General features: G+C 40.7%; 1 pseudogene; it reads left to right on the top strand.

The window, feature by feature from the left end:
- The first annotated feature begins 8,803 nt into the window (after positions 1-8,803).
- On the top strand, positions 8,804-10,007 carry LOC124238670 (olfactory receptor 5T1-like; annotated as a pseudogene).
- Positions 10,008-10,356: the final 349 nt, after the last annotated feature.

Raw genomic sequence — 10,356 nt, 5'->3', positions numbered from 1 at the left:
CCCCGTACATAGTTGTAGATCTTAGTTGCAGGTCCTTCTAGTTGTGGGATGTGGGACGCCACCTCGACGTGGCCTGACAAGCGGTGCTCTGTCCGTGCCCAGGATCTGAACCCTGGGCCGCCGCAGCGGAACGCGTGAACTTAACCCCTCGGCCATGGAGCCGGCCCCAACATTTGTATTTTCCAGGTGCAAGGTCTTGGAGCAATGTCGTCAGAGAGGAACGGAAACCCAGACAGTCTACTGGGTCCCATGATCCAGGCCTGCCATGCTCCCATCTCCCCTCCTCTCTCTTCTCAGGCTCCTTCCAGCCACACCACCACCTTTCTGACCTTCTCTGGTCAAACTCACTTCTTCCTGTGAGTCTCTGCACCAGTGGCACCTTCTCCCTGACACACAAGCCATTCTCAGACACAGGCAGTCATGGCTTACACTTGTCATTCTGCTCACAGCAAATGTCACTTCCTTGAGGCCTTTCAAAGCCTCCCAGACACAGTCTCCACTGTCACAGATCTCACACCTGGAATGGCATCACATGATTTCCTCCTTCTTGGTCTCATTTGGATAAACCGAATCCATGAAGGAGGGCTTTCTGCCTTGGTGGAAGCAGATGTAACTTCTGGTTACCTCAGGAACATGACTGTCTCTTCTGGGCTGAATGTTTCCCATCACAAGTCCATTGTGAAAGGAAACCATCAGTTTTTCTTTCATGGGTCTGGTTTCCCCAAGAACACAGTGAACTTCTCCCTCTCTCTGTGATGCAGCACCAGCCCCTACAACCACAGCCAGAAAATTAGCACCCAGGGTGAAACAATACAAAATTCTGAATTCAGTTACTGCTGAGACTCCCCCATTAATTGCGTAATTCCACAGTAACTCCTGAGGTCACCTTTCCCCTCAGATGCAACTCCCAGCCTGCCGTTGGCTTCTTAGAGTAACAATGGGATTTCCTCAGAGCCTTCCCAGCCTGGGCAAGAAATGTTTTGAAATGTTCTCTATGAATTTTCAAAGACAAGAGATATTTGTAGAAGTCATTTGCGTGTCTATGTGCAACAATTTTGATGCAAATAGTATCTTTTTCAGACACAGATAAAAGAGTTGGGCCACTGGGTGTACCAAGAAAATGGATAAGCTGGTCCAGTGTCTGCATGTTGTGAAGTCTTAGAGAACAAACATCTTGGTTAAGAGCATAGAATACGGAGCCAACATCTTAAGTTCAAAGTCCAGCTCAAACACTTCCTAGATATTTGTATTGGACAAGTTACTTACCTTGTCAGTGTCTTAATCTCTTCATCTGTCAGTTGGCAAGAATGATAAGTGTACCTACTTTGTAAGGTCATGGAGAGTATTAAAGGAGTTAATGTTTGAAAAATGCTTGGAACACCTAACACATCACAACCACTGTATCTATGTGTTATAAATAAAATTTAAAAATCTTCTGACACTGTTCATAAGCTCCAGAGGGTGAGACTAGTGCCTGGATGTATGTAGAAAGCACTCTGTGACATACGATGAATAAAAGAATGAACAACACTGTTGAATGCTTTACCACTGTCACATACATCATCCTACAGGCATTCCCAAGCAGAATCACACCCAACAATACCTGTTCTGTCCCACAGCATCTTCTTTGATTCCATCCAGGAATCACTGGGGTTTCTTGGACCCTGGTAACTGTACCCACTAAAGGTCCTCTTCTCTCTGTCATAAACCCTGGTCCTTGTCATAATTGCTGCAGCTCCCAGGGTCTGCACTCAGATCCTTTTCTTCACATGAGGGAGAAGTGTCATCCCCAGATCTGGGCATCCACAAAGCATGAGCTTTGTGGAAATGTTTCCCTGGCCTGGGGCACATAGAAGAATGCAGTGACAGGGTGGGATTTGTGTAAATCCTCCAGGTAATGTCAGAGGGGTGGAGTCAGGGGATTTGTCAGCAAGGACTCGTCTGCTTGGTGGACCCTGGTGGTTAAATAGTAGCAGGAGCAGAACATTTAATAGGTCCTGGCATAATACAATCAATATGCTGGTCATGAAATCAGAATCAGCCTAATGAGATCCAAATTCATCTAATGTCATCTGTTCCCCGACTGGCTCACTAATCCAGTAGTGATTTATGACAGTAATATTTGTGTTCTATCATTTCATTTTCATTGATTGGCTAGAGTAATTATTCTTTACATAACTTGCGTATTTTTACATAGTAAAGGGAAGATAAGTTTTAAAATAACCCTTCTTGAAAAAGTCTCCCTAACATATATTATTAAGAACAGAATCCACCAATGGAAAATTCACAAAACATCTTGACCTTTAGTCTCTGGTTTTAGATCTTCCTGATTGGTAAATTATGTTGACTTCTGACTTCTTTCCTGAGATTAGTCCACTTAGGGCTGTGTAGCAATGCAACCTCATGCCATTGAGAAGTAGTGGTGGGACTCTATGATGATATTTGTTTCCTTTCGTGTGTGTGTGTGTATGTGTAATAGAGCATTTGCTGCATCTTGCGGTTTGGGTTGGATAGAGTCCTTTCCTTGGGAAAAATTTTCCCTCACCACTTTCTCTGGGCTTTATTTTTATGGCTTGAGCAGTGCTGTTGAATAGTGGAATTTAGCTCTCTATCTTATGGAATTTAAAATTTTCTTGGTAGCTACATTTTAAAAAGTAAAAACAAACAAGTGAAACTAATTTTAATAGTATATTTTAACCCATTATAACCAAGATATTATCACTTTTGCATGCAATCTATATAAAAACTAATAATGACAGTTTACATTCTGGGTTTTTTTTTTTTTACTGGATTCTACAAGTCCATTTACAGACAGCATGTTCTCCATTTGTAAGTTGAATTTTTTCACATATGCACTCTCTGCATTGAGATATTATAACAGTCAGAGTTGTAACATATGATTCACATATCTAAGTTGTTCCAAATATACTTAAAAGTTTTCCACTTAAAGATCATGTCAGATGAACTATGAAAAGTCTCTATTGGTCTAGTAAGAAAGGAATCAGTGTGGCCTTACAAGGGAAGCACCCATGGAATGGTGAGGGCAGATGGAGTGTGGGATTATCTGAGGACGTGGCTGGAGGTGAGGCCACAGAGACACATATTGTAGATGACCTCTTCTCAATGGTTCAAGACTAAAGCAAGAACAGATAGCAATTTCTCTATGAAATAGCAGGCAAGTTAAAGAACCTTGAATATATATGCAGGGAAAAGAAATGTGGGGGATATTGAAAACAGACTTTGTGGAAAATCAAGGAGTAAATATGCCAACACATGAAAAGAAGGCAGAATTTCCAGGCATTAGGGATGCTTCCCAGTTGATGCAGCTGATTTTGGATTTACGATGGTACCAAAATATCATGTTGTGTGATAAAATCATAAGACCAGCAGTAGCTAAGGCATAGCAGATAATCAAGATCAAGGTTTGAAGTTTTACAAGGCAGATATGATGAGTGGTAAGAAATTTTGGATGGTGCCAAGGGAATTACTGAAATCGTAGACCATGGAATCCAGGAAGGATCTGAATAGAAGAGAAATTAAGCTGAGGAGACACGATCTGACTTCACTTCTGATTTTGAGGAACAGGTATCTATTGTATGAGTATTTGAGTAAAAACTGGGCATCAGGAATTTATGGTGGGTTAATATGTTTTCTGAGTTATTTATTTTTGAACATGATCCTTTGCGTTGATGGAAACATCTGAGAGTTGGGAATGAGTCATTCAGAGTTGGGTGGATGATGCTGTCACTACTGACTCAAGCTTTAAAAGAGCTATGAGCACCAAGTGGCAAATGGGAGACATATTTGCAAAACATATCCTTAGCAAAGAACATATATTTATAATATATAAAGAGTTCTTACAACCCAATAGTAAGAACACAAGTGACACTTTCTTGCTGACCAGGAGACCGGAGATCAGGCATGTGATGAGCACCAGGAGTCCCACAAAGCAGATGAGGATTTTGCCCCAGAAGGGGAGGTCTGGGGAGACAAGTGCTAGGCTGAGCCACCTCTGGTTACTCCCCTAGGCTCCTACTGTGCCGTCACTGTGCTCCACAGTTCTTGACATGGGTTCACCAGCTTTCATCATCATCCAAGACCCTGGGTGCATGGTTCTCTTTGATGAGGCACAGCATCAAGATATTCCTTCCCTCCCACCCTGGGCTGGGGCTTCCTTGAGGCTTCCCAGAACTCTCTGTCAAGGAATCATTTCTGTGAGGAGAGTACCCTGGAAGTCAATGAAATCGAGAATACATGTGTGTTTTACATTTTTAAATAAAAATTTTCAAACACACAGAAAAGCAGGACAATATCAGAAACATCCATCACCTAGATTTAACAACGTATATTTTAGCCAATTAAAAGAATATTTTATCCAATGTGTAAATTATTAACACTTGCCAATCTTGCTTTCTCCCATATTTTCACTGAGATATTAAAGTAAAGTAGACATCCTGATGTTTCACCCCATTTGCACCTCTGAAAAATTAGGATGCTTTGCTGCATAATCCAAGGCCATTATCGCACTACAAGAGTGTAACAAATTAAATCAAATTTATACCTCTGGGCATGGAAGATTGAAATTGGGCTGCGCCATCTTATGATGATCAGGGGAGAATGGGCCACGACTTGGCAAGCCCATGGGATCTCTCTAAATTTGTAAATTCCCACTCAGTTTCTTCTCTGCCTAGAAACACCTTCATCCCCTTCTCCGTTACCAAGTTGTTTTATATTCATATTCCAGGGTTCACTTGCAATGGAATTTCCTTCAGGAAGCCTTCACTGACTACTGTTCCCAAGTATGGACTGGTTCAGATAAAATTATTTAAAATTTTCAATTGTCTATTCTTGTTATTGCCAACTACACCATCAACTCCCATGGGGTAGGGACACAGAGCACCCATTGGGCATGGGGGGAGGGTTGCAGGTCCCCCTACTTGTGCAACCTCTCTCCAGGCAACTTCTTAGAGATGTATTGTCCAATATGGATCAGCAAGTGCCTTTTTAAGATAAAATTAATTTTAATTAAATAAAAAATCTGTACCTTGGTAAAATTAAAAATCAATAACCATAAAAACCAGTCACAATGCCATCCTTCAAGTACTCGATAGCCAAGTGGCTATGTACTGGATAGCAGAGACATAGAACATTTCCATTATTACAGAAAGTTCTAGAGCATCATGCTGATCTAGAGCAGGACTTGGCAAATTATAGCCTGTGGGTCAAGTCAGACCCATTCCTACTATTATACAGGCTCTGGACCAGAAAGCAGGTTCATCCTGCCACACCTGCCAAGGTTGGGTCACACACAGCTGGAGGCCATCACTGACCATCTGGCCAAGTGCTTTCATTGGAGAGCTAAGTAAACAGAAGTCCAGAGAGGGAAGGTGACCAGCTTGAGGCCACAGAGCCATCTGGGAGAAGGTAAGTGCCTGCTATATCCACTGGGAGTCCTTTTCTCTCCCTCAATGTTGGGTAAAGCATGGGGGACTATGCCACATTCTGCCAGCCTAAGAAAGTTCAATACTGTCCCATCACCAGAACCCCAGACTCCTAGGAAAGGCCCCAGGTGTGAAAATTGGAAACCCCACTATGCTCCGATGACCATAGAGCCTTAAAATCCAGAGGGACACTGGTCTTGTCCAGGGCAAAGTTCTCACCTGGGTACCATTATGGGTCAGCCGCACGAGTTTTCCACAGATGGCCACTCCATCCATTGTGTGCTAATGACGAGAAGTTACACAGGGAGTCCACTCTAGTGTTATTACTGTGGGGGACAAACCTGGAAGGGCACAAGGAATGAACAAGGGTGTCTGGAGTTCTACACTCATTCTAGATGTTCTGCTTCTAGGGCCTGTTCAAGAGAACTTTCTGCAAGGATGTAAACATTTGGGTCTGCAATATCCAACACAGTCATTGTTAGCCCCATGTTGTTATCAAGCATGTAAAATGTGGCTAATGTGTGTGAGTGAGGAACTAAATTTCTCATGTCATTTAATTTCATGTAATTAATTTAATACATAAATAGCCACAGGGAGACCATTTCTGAATTGTCAGAGTAAGGCCTTCTGAAAATCCACACAAACAATGAGAACACTGGTAAACTGGTCAAAATCAACTCTTTCAGAGGCCTAGAAGTTAACCAAAGTCTTGCAACAACCTGAGGAGTGTTTAGTCAAGAAAGATGGTGGAATCTTTGTAAAGGGAATAATGTCAGTGGCATTAACACTAGTGCTGCTTCCATCCTGCTCTCACAATATCCTCAGTAACTGAAAACTGCCAGTCTCAGAACCATGGTAGCAGCCTACCAGCTGTAACGGGTTTGGAGTCCCCAAAAGACCCATCCCCATTGAATTGTCACTATCTGACTTGCCTGGCAGCTCCTTGAGAAAGTCCCATTTTCAGGGCTCATCCTTATTTGACTCAGAGCTTGCTCAGTGAGGAAAGCTTTTCCCTAGGGTACTTTCCAAAACAATCAGTGGTAGTTGTTTTTCATTGTAGCTGCCTGAGTGAGCTACACGAGCTGAGGCAGGCAAGAGGTGAGCCAAAACTGAAAAGAAAACTTGGGAGAATGGAGTGTCTATCGGGGCTTTCAAAAGCACCAATATATTTGTGAGGATCTAGAAGAGCACAAGTGTACAGGGCTGTGTGCATGCCCAGGAAAGACTTGAGAAGGTCTTAATCTCTCACCTCTAGTGGAAAGGTTGAATTCATATCTGAAAAATGGATTAATGTCATTCATCATATTAAATAAAATAAAGGACAAATACCCCCCGATCTTGATACACATATACAAAAGAGAACTTCACAAACTACAACATCATTCTTGATTTTAAAAAATCGCTCAACACGTTAGGAAAGGAAAGAAACTTTATCAACCTGCTAAATACCATCCTTGAAAAACCCACAGCTAACATCGCACTCAGAGAAAGACTGAAAATTTCCCCCTAAGACCAGGGACAAGACAAAGATAGCTGTCTTCATCCCATATGTTAACCACATTGTACTAGAGGTTATAATCACGGCACTTAGGCAAGAAAAAGAAATAAAAGGCATACAGTTTGGAAAGGAAATGAGCATTTTTTTTTTCATAACCCCACACTTACAAAGCTATTTATTCTAAGTATTAGGAAAATCTTCCACATAAATCTGGGAGGACCTCATGGGAAAATAAGACGTGTGGCTCTTTTCTTTCTAATGATAATCTGCTCATTCTCTTCTTGCAGCTTGGCTATCTCAATATGACAGAAATGTGGTGCATTTCATGTTAGGAATAGAAATCATCTGTAGGTCATCGGATGCAGCCAGGCCCTGTGCATGGCAGATTTTTTTTCACTCCTTTAAATATATTTTGGTCTATGATGAGCTGAAGGAAACACACAAGTCACCATGCTGAAATCTTGCTCCTAAACATGGTAGATACAATATTCATGTTTCAGTGGTGGAGGTTTTCAGTCCAGATACAGGTGACTCTTTACCTTTTCGTTTGCTTGTTTGTTTGTTATGCACTTTCCCTTCTCCATACTCCACTGAAAGAGAAAACAGTCTGATGACATGAGGAAACATGCCAGAAATAACACAGGACATTGAAGTTTAAAGAGTGATTTTCTTCTTTTAGCAATGGCTCTATAAACAATTATATTATCCATTATTAGGTGATATTTATTTTATGGTAACTGTATAAATTCCTATACCATGGTAACTAAGAAACTATAATGTATTAAAGGAATGGCCATGATTTATTTTGACAGAAATAGGTCTCAAAAATACACACAAGGACTTTGCAGGGATAATGACTATATGAATAGAGAAAAATTTTACATTGGTATTTGGTTAAAATTTGAAAAACAGGGGCTGGCCCCATGGCCAAGTGGTTAAGTTCGTGCGCTCCGCTGCAGGCAGCCCAGTGTTTCATCAGTTTGAATCCTGGGCACGCACGTGGCACTGCTCATCAAACCACGCTGAGGCAGCGTCCCACATGCCACACTAGAAGGACCCACAATGAAGAATATATAACTATGTACTGGGAGCTTTGGGGAGAAAAAAAAATTTGAAAAACATTAGCAGTATAATAAATTTGTGGAGGACAAAATGGAGAATTCAGTGTTACAAGTTTTAAAGAAAGAAAATTGAAAAACTAAACACTGCTCTTTATTTGCAAAGCAAGTTGCATCTACCTCCAGAATAATGTCCATTATTCTGTTCACCACTGTTCCAGAAGTCCTGATTGAGTGGGGAAATAGCCAGAAAAGACATCAAGTGGTTTGGTAGGAAAAGGCTGCTTCATACGACAGCCATCTTGGAATATTTTAAAATTAAATAAGTGCACGTTGATTTTATAATTTATTTCAACCCAATCTTGAGAAGTATATTTGCTCCCATTTTACCAACTATGAACATTAAGAAAATGCACACTGTAGGAAATCTAGGATTAGTACTCAGATGTGCAGTACTTTCTATTATAATATTTGTGGATTTAAAAATTTGTATATACATTTGTCTTTGTGATTTGTAAGATGATGTAATATGAGGACAGGAGATAATAAATTTAACAGAAAAAACCCTAGAAATTATACCAAATGAACTGGCTTTTTTTTTTTTAAGATTGGCACCTGAGCCAACAACTGTTACCAATCTTTGTTTCTGCTTTTTCTCCCCAAATCCCCCCAGTACATAGCTGTATATTTTAGCTGTTGATCCTTCTAGCTGTGACGTGTGGGATGCCACCTCAGTGTGGCCTAACGAGCAGTGCCATGTCCATGCCCAGGATCCAAACCAGCAAAATCCTGGCCCACCAAAGCGGATCACGTGAACTTAACCACTGGGCCATGGGGCTGGCCCCTGAATTGGCTTTTTTCAACATGATCAATTTAGCCAACTGAAATAAACTTTTTACTTTATTTATACAGGGTAATGCATCCAATGGGACCCAACTTCTTCATCACTGCCTATTCCTTCACTGACCAGGATTTCAATATGCCCTTCTCAGAAGCAAACACGAGGTTATCATTGGGTAGGTTCTATTTTCAAAAATATTGCATTTAGATCATATAAATAAAAACTGAAATGCCACAGTTGCCATCAGATGTAGATTAATACACAATCCAGGTGAAGAATGTGACTGAAGTCACCATGTTCCTACTGATGGGCTTCACAGGAGATGTTGACGTGCAAGTCTTCCTCTTTTTGCTATTTCTAGCAATCTGTCTTTTCACTCTGATAGGAAATTTGGAACTGGTTGTATTTTTCATTGGGGATTCCTGGCTCCATGACCCCATGTACTATTTTCTGAGTCTGTTATCATTCTTGGATGCCTGCTATTCCTCAGTTGTCATCCCAAAAATGTTGATCAATTTCCTGTTAGAGAATCAAACTATTTCATTCCTTGGATATGCAGCACAGATGTTTTCCTATGATATTTATGGGGCCACAGAATGCTTTATCTTGGCTGCAATGGTATATGATTGCTATGTAGCAATCTACAACCCTCTGCTGTATTCAGTTAACATGTCACTCAGAGTCCATGTGCCACTCAGCATTGCTTTCTATGTTGGTGGCATTTTCAAGGCTTCAGTGCACACAGGTGCTGCATTTAGCCTATCCTTCTGTTCATCCAATGAAATTAGAACTTTCTTTTGTGACATCCCTCCTGTCTTTGCCATTTCTTTTTCTGACACATGAGAAAATCATCTTCTAGTCTTCGACTTTACAGGAGCTGTTGAGATAGTCACTATCCTGATTGTCCTGATCTCCTATGGTTTCATTCTGTTGGCCGTTTTGAGGATGCATTCTGCTGAAGGGAGTTGAGAAGTCTTTGCTACATGCAGCTGTCACCTAACTGGAATGACAATTACTATGGAACAATCTTCTTCATGTATGTAGGACCAAGTTCCAGCTACTCTTTGGACCAGAACATGATGGTGTTATTTTCCAGCATCGCCATTCCCATGCTGAATCCCATCATCTACAGTTTAAGGAACAAAGATGTAAAAGAGACAATGAATTGAGCTTTGGGGAAAAATTGGTTTATCAACAAAGTGTACTCTTCTCGCTAACCATTAAATTGAAATCAATTAATACTAATGTTCATTGTCATATCAGAAAGTTACGATAAAAGTGTATTTTTAAGGTATTAGTGCCTCTCTATTCTTTTCAGAAATTTTTAAATAAGGTCATAGTCAATCCACTACCTATGCAGTTTTTATACATGCAGAAAATTGCCATCCATCTTCTTTTAAGTTATATATAGAGAAAGAGTGATATAGATATGTGTTACACACATACACACGTATGTACTTATATATGCTATTACTGGTTGCATTATTTTGCTAGGACTGTACTAGAGGCTGGATTGAT

This window comes from Equus quagga, chromosome 4, assembly GCF_021613505.1.
Source record: "Equus quagga isolate Etosha38 chromosome 4, UCLA_HA_Equagga_1.0, whole genome shotgun sequence".
Classification (NCBI taxonomy): domain Eukaryota; kingdom Metazoa; phylum Chordata; class Mammalia; order Perissodactyla; family Equidae; genus Equus; species Equus quagga.
The sequence above is the reverse complement of the archived record's forward strand: the minus strand, read 5'-3'. Positions and strand labels throughout refer to the sequence as shown.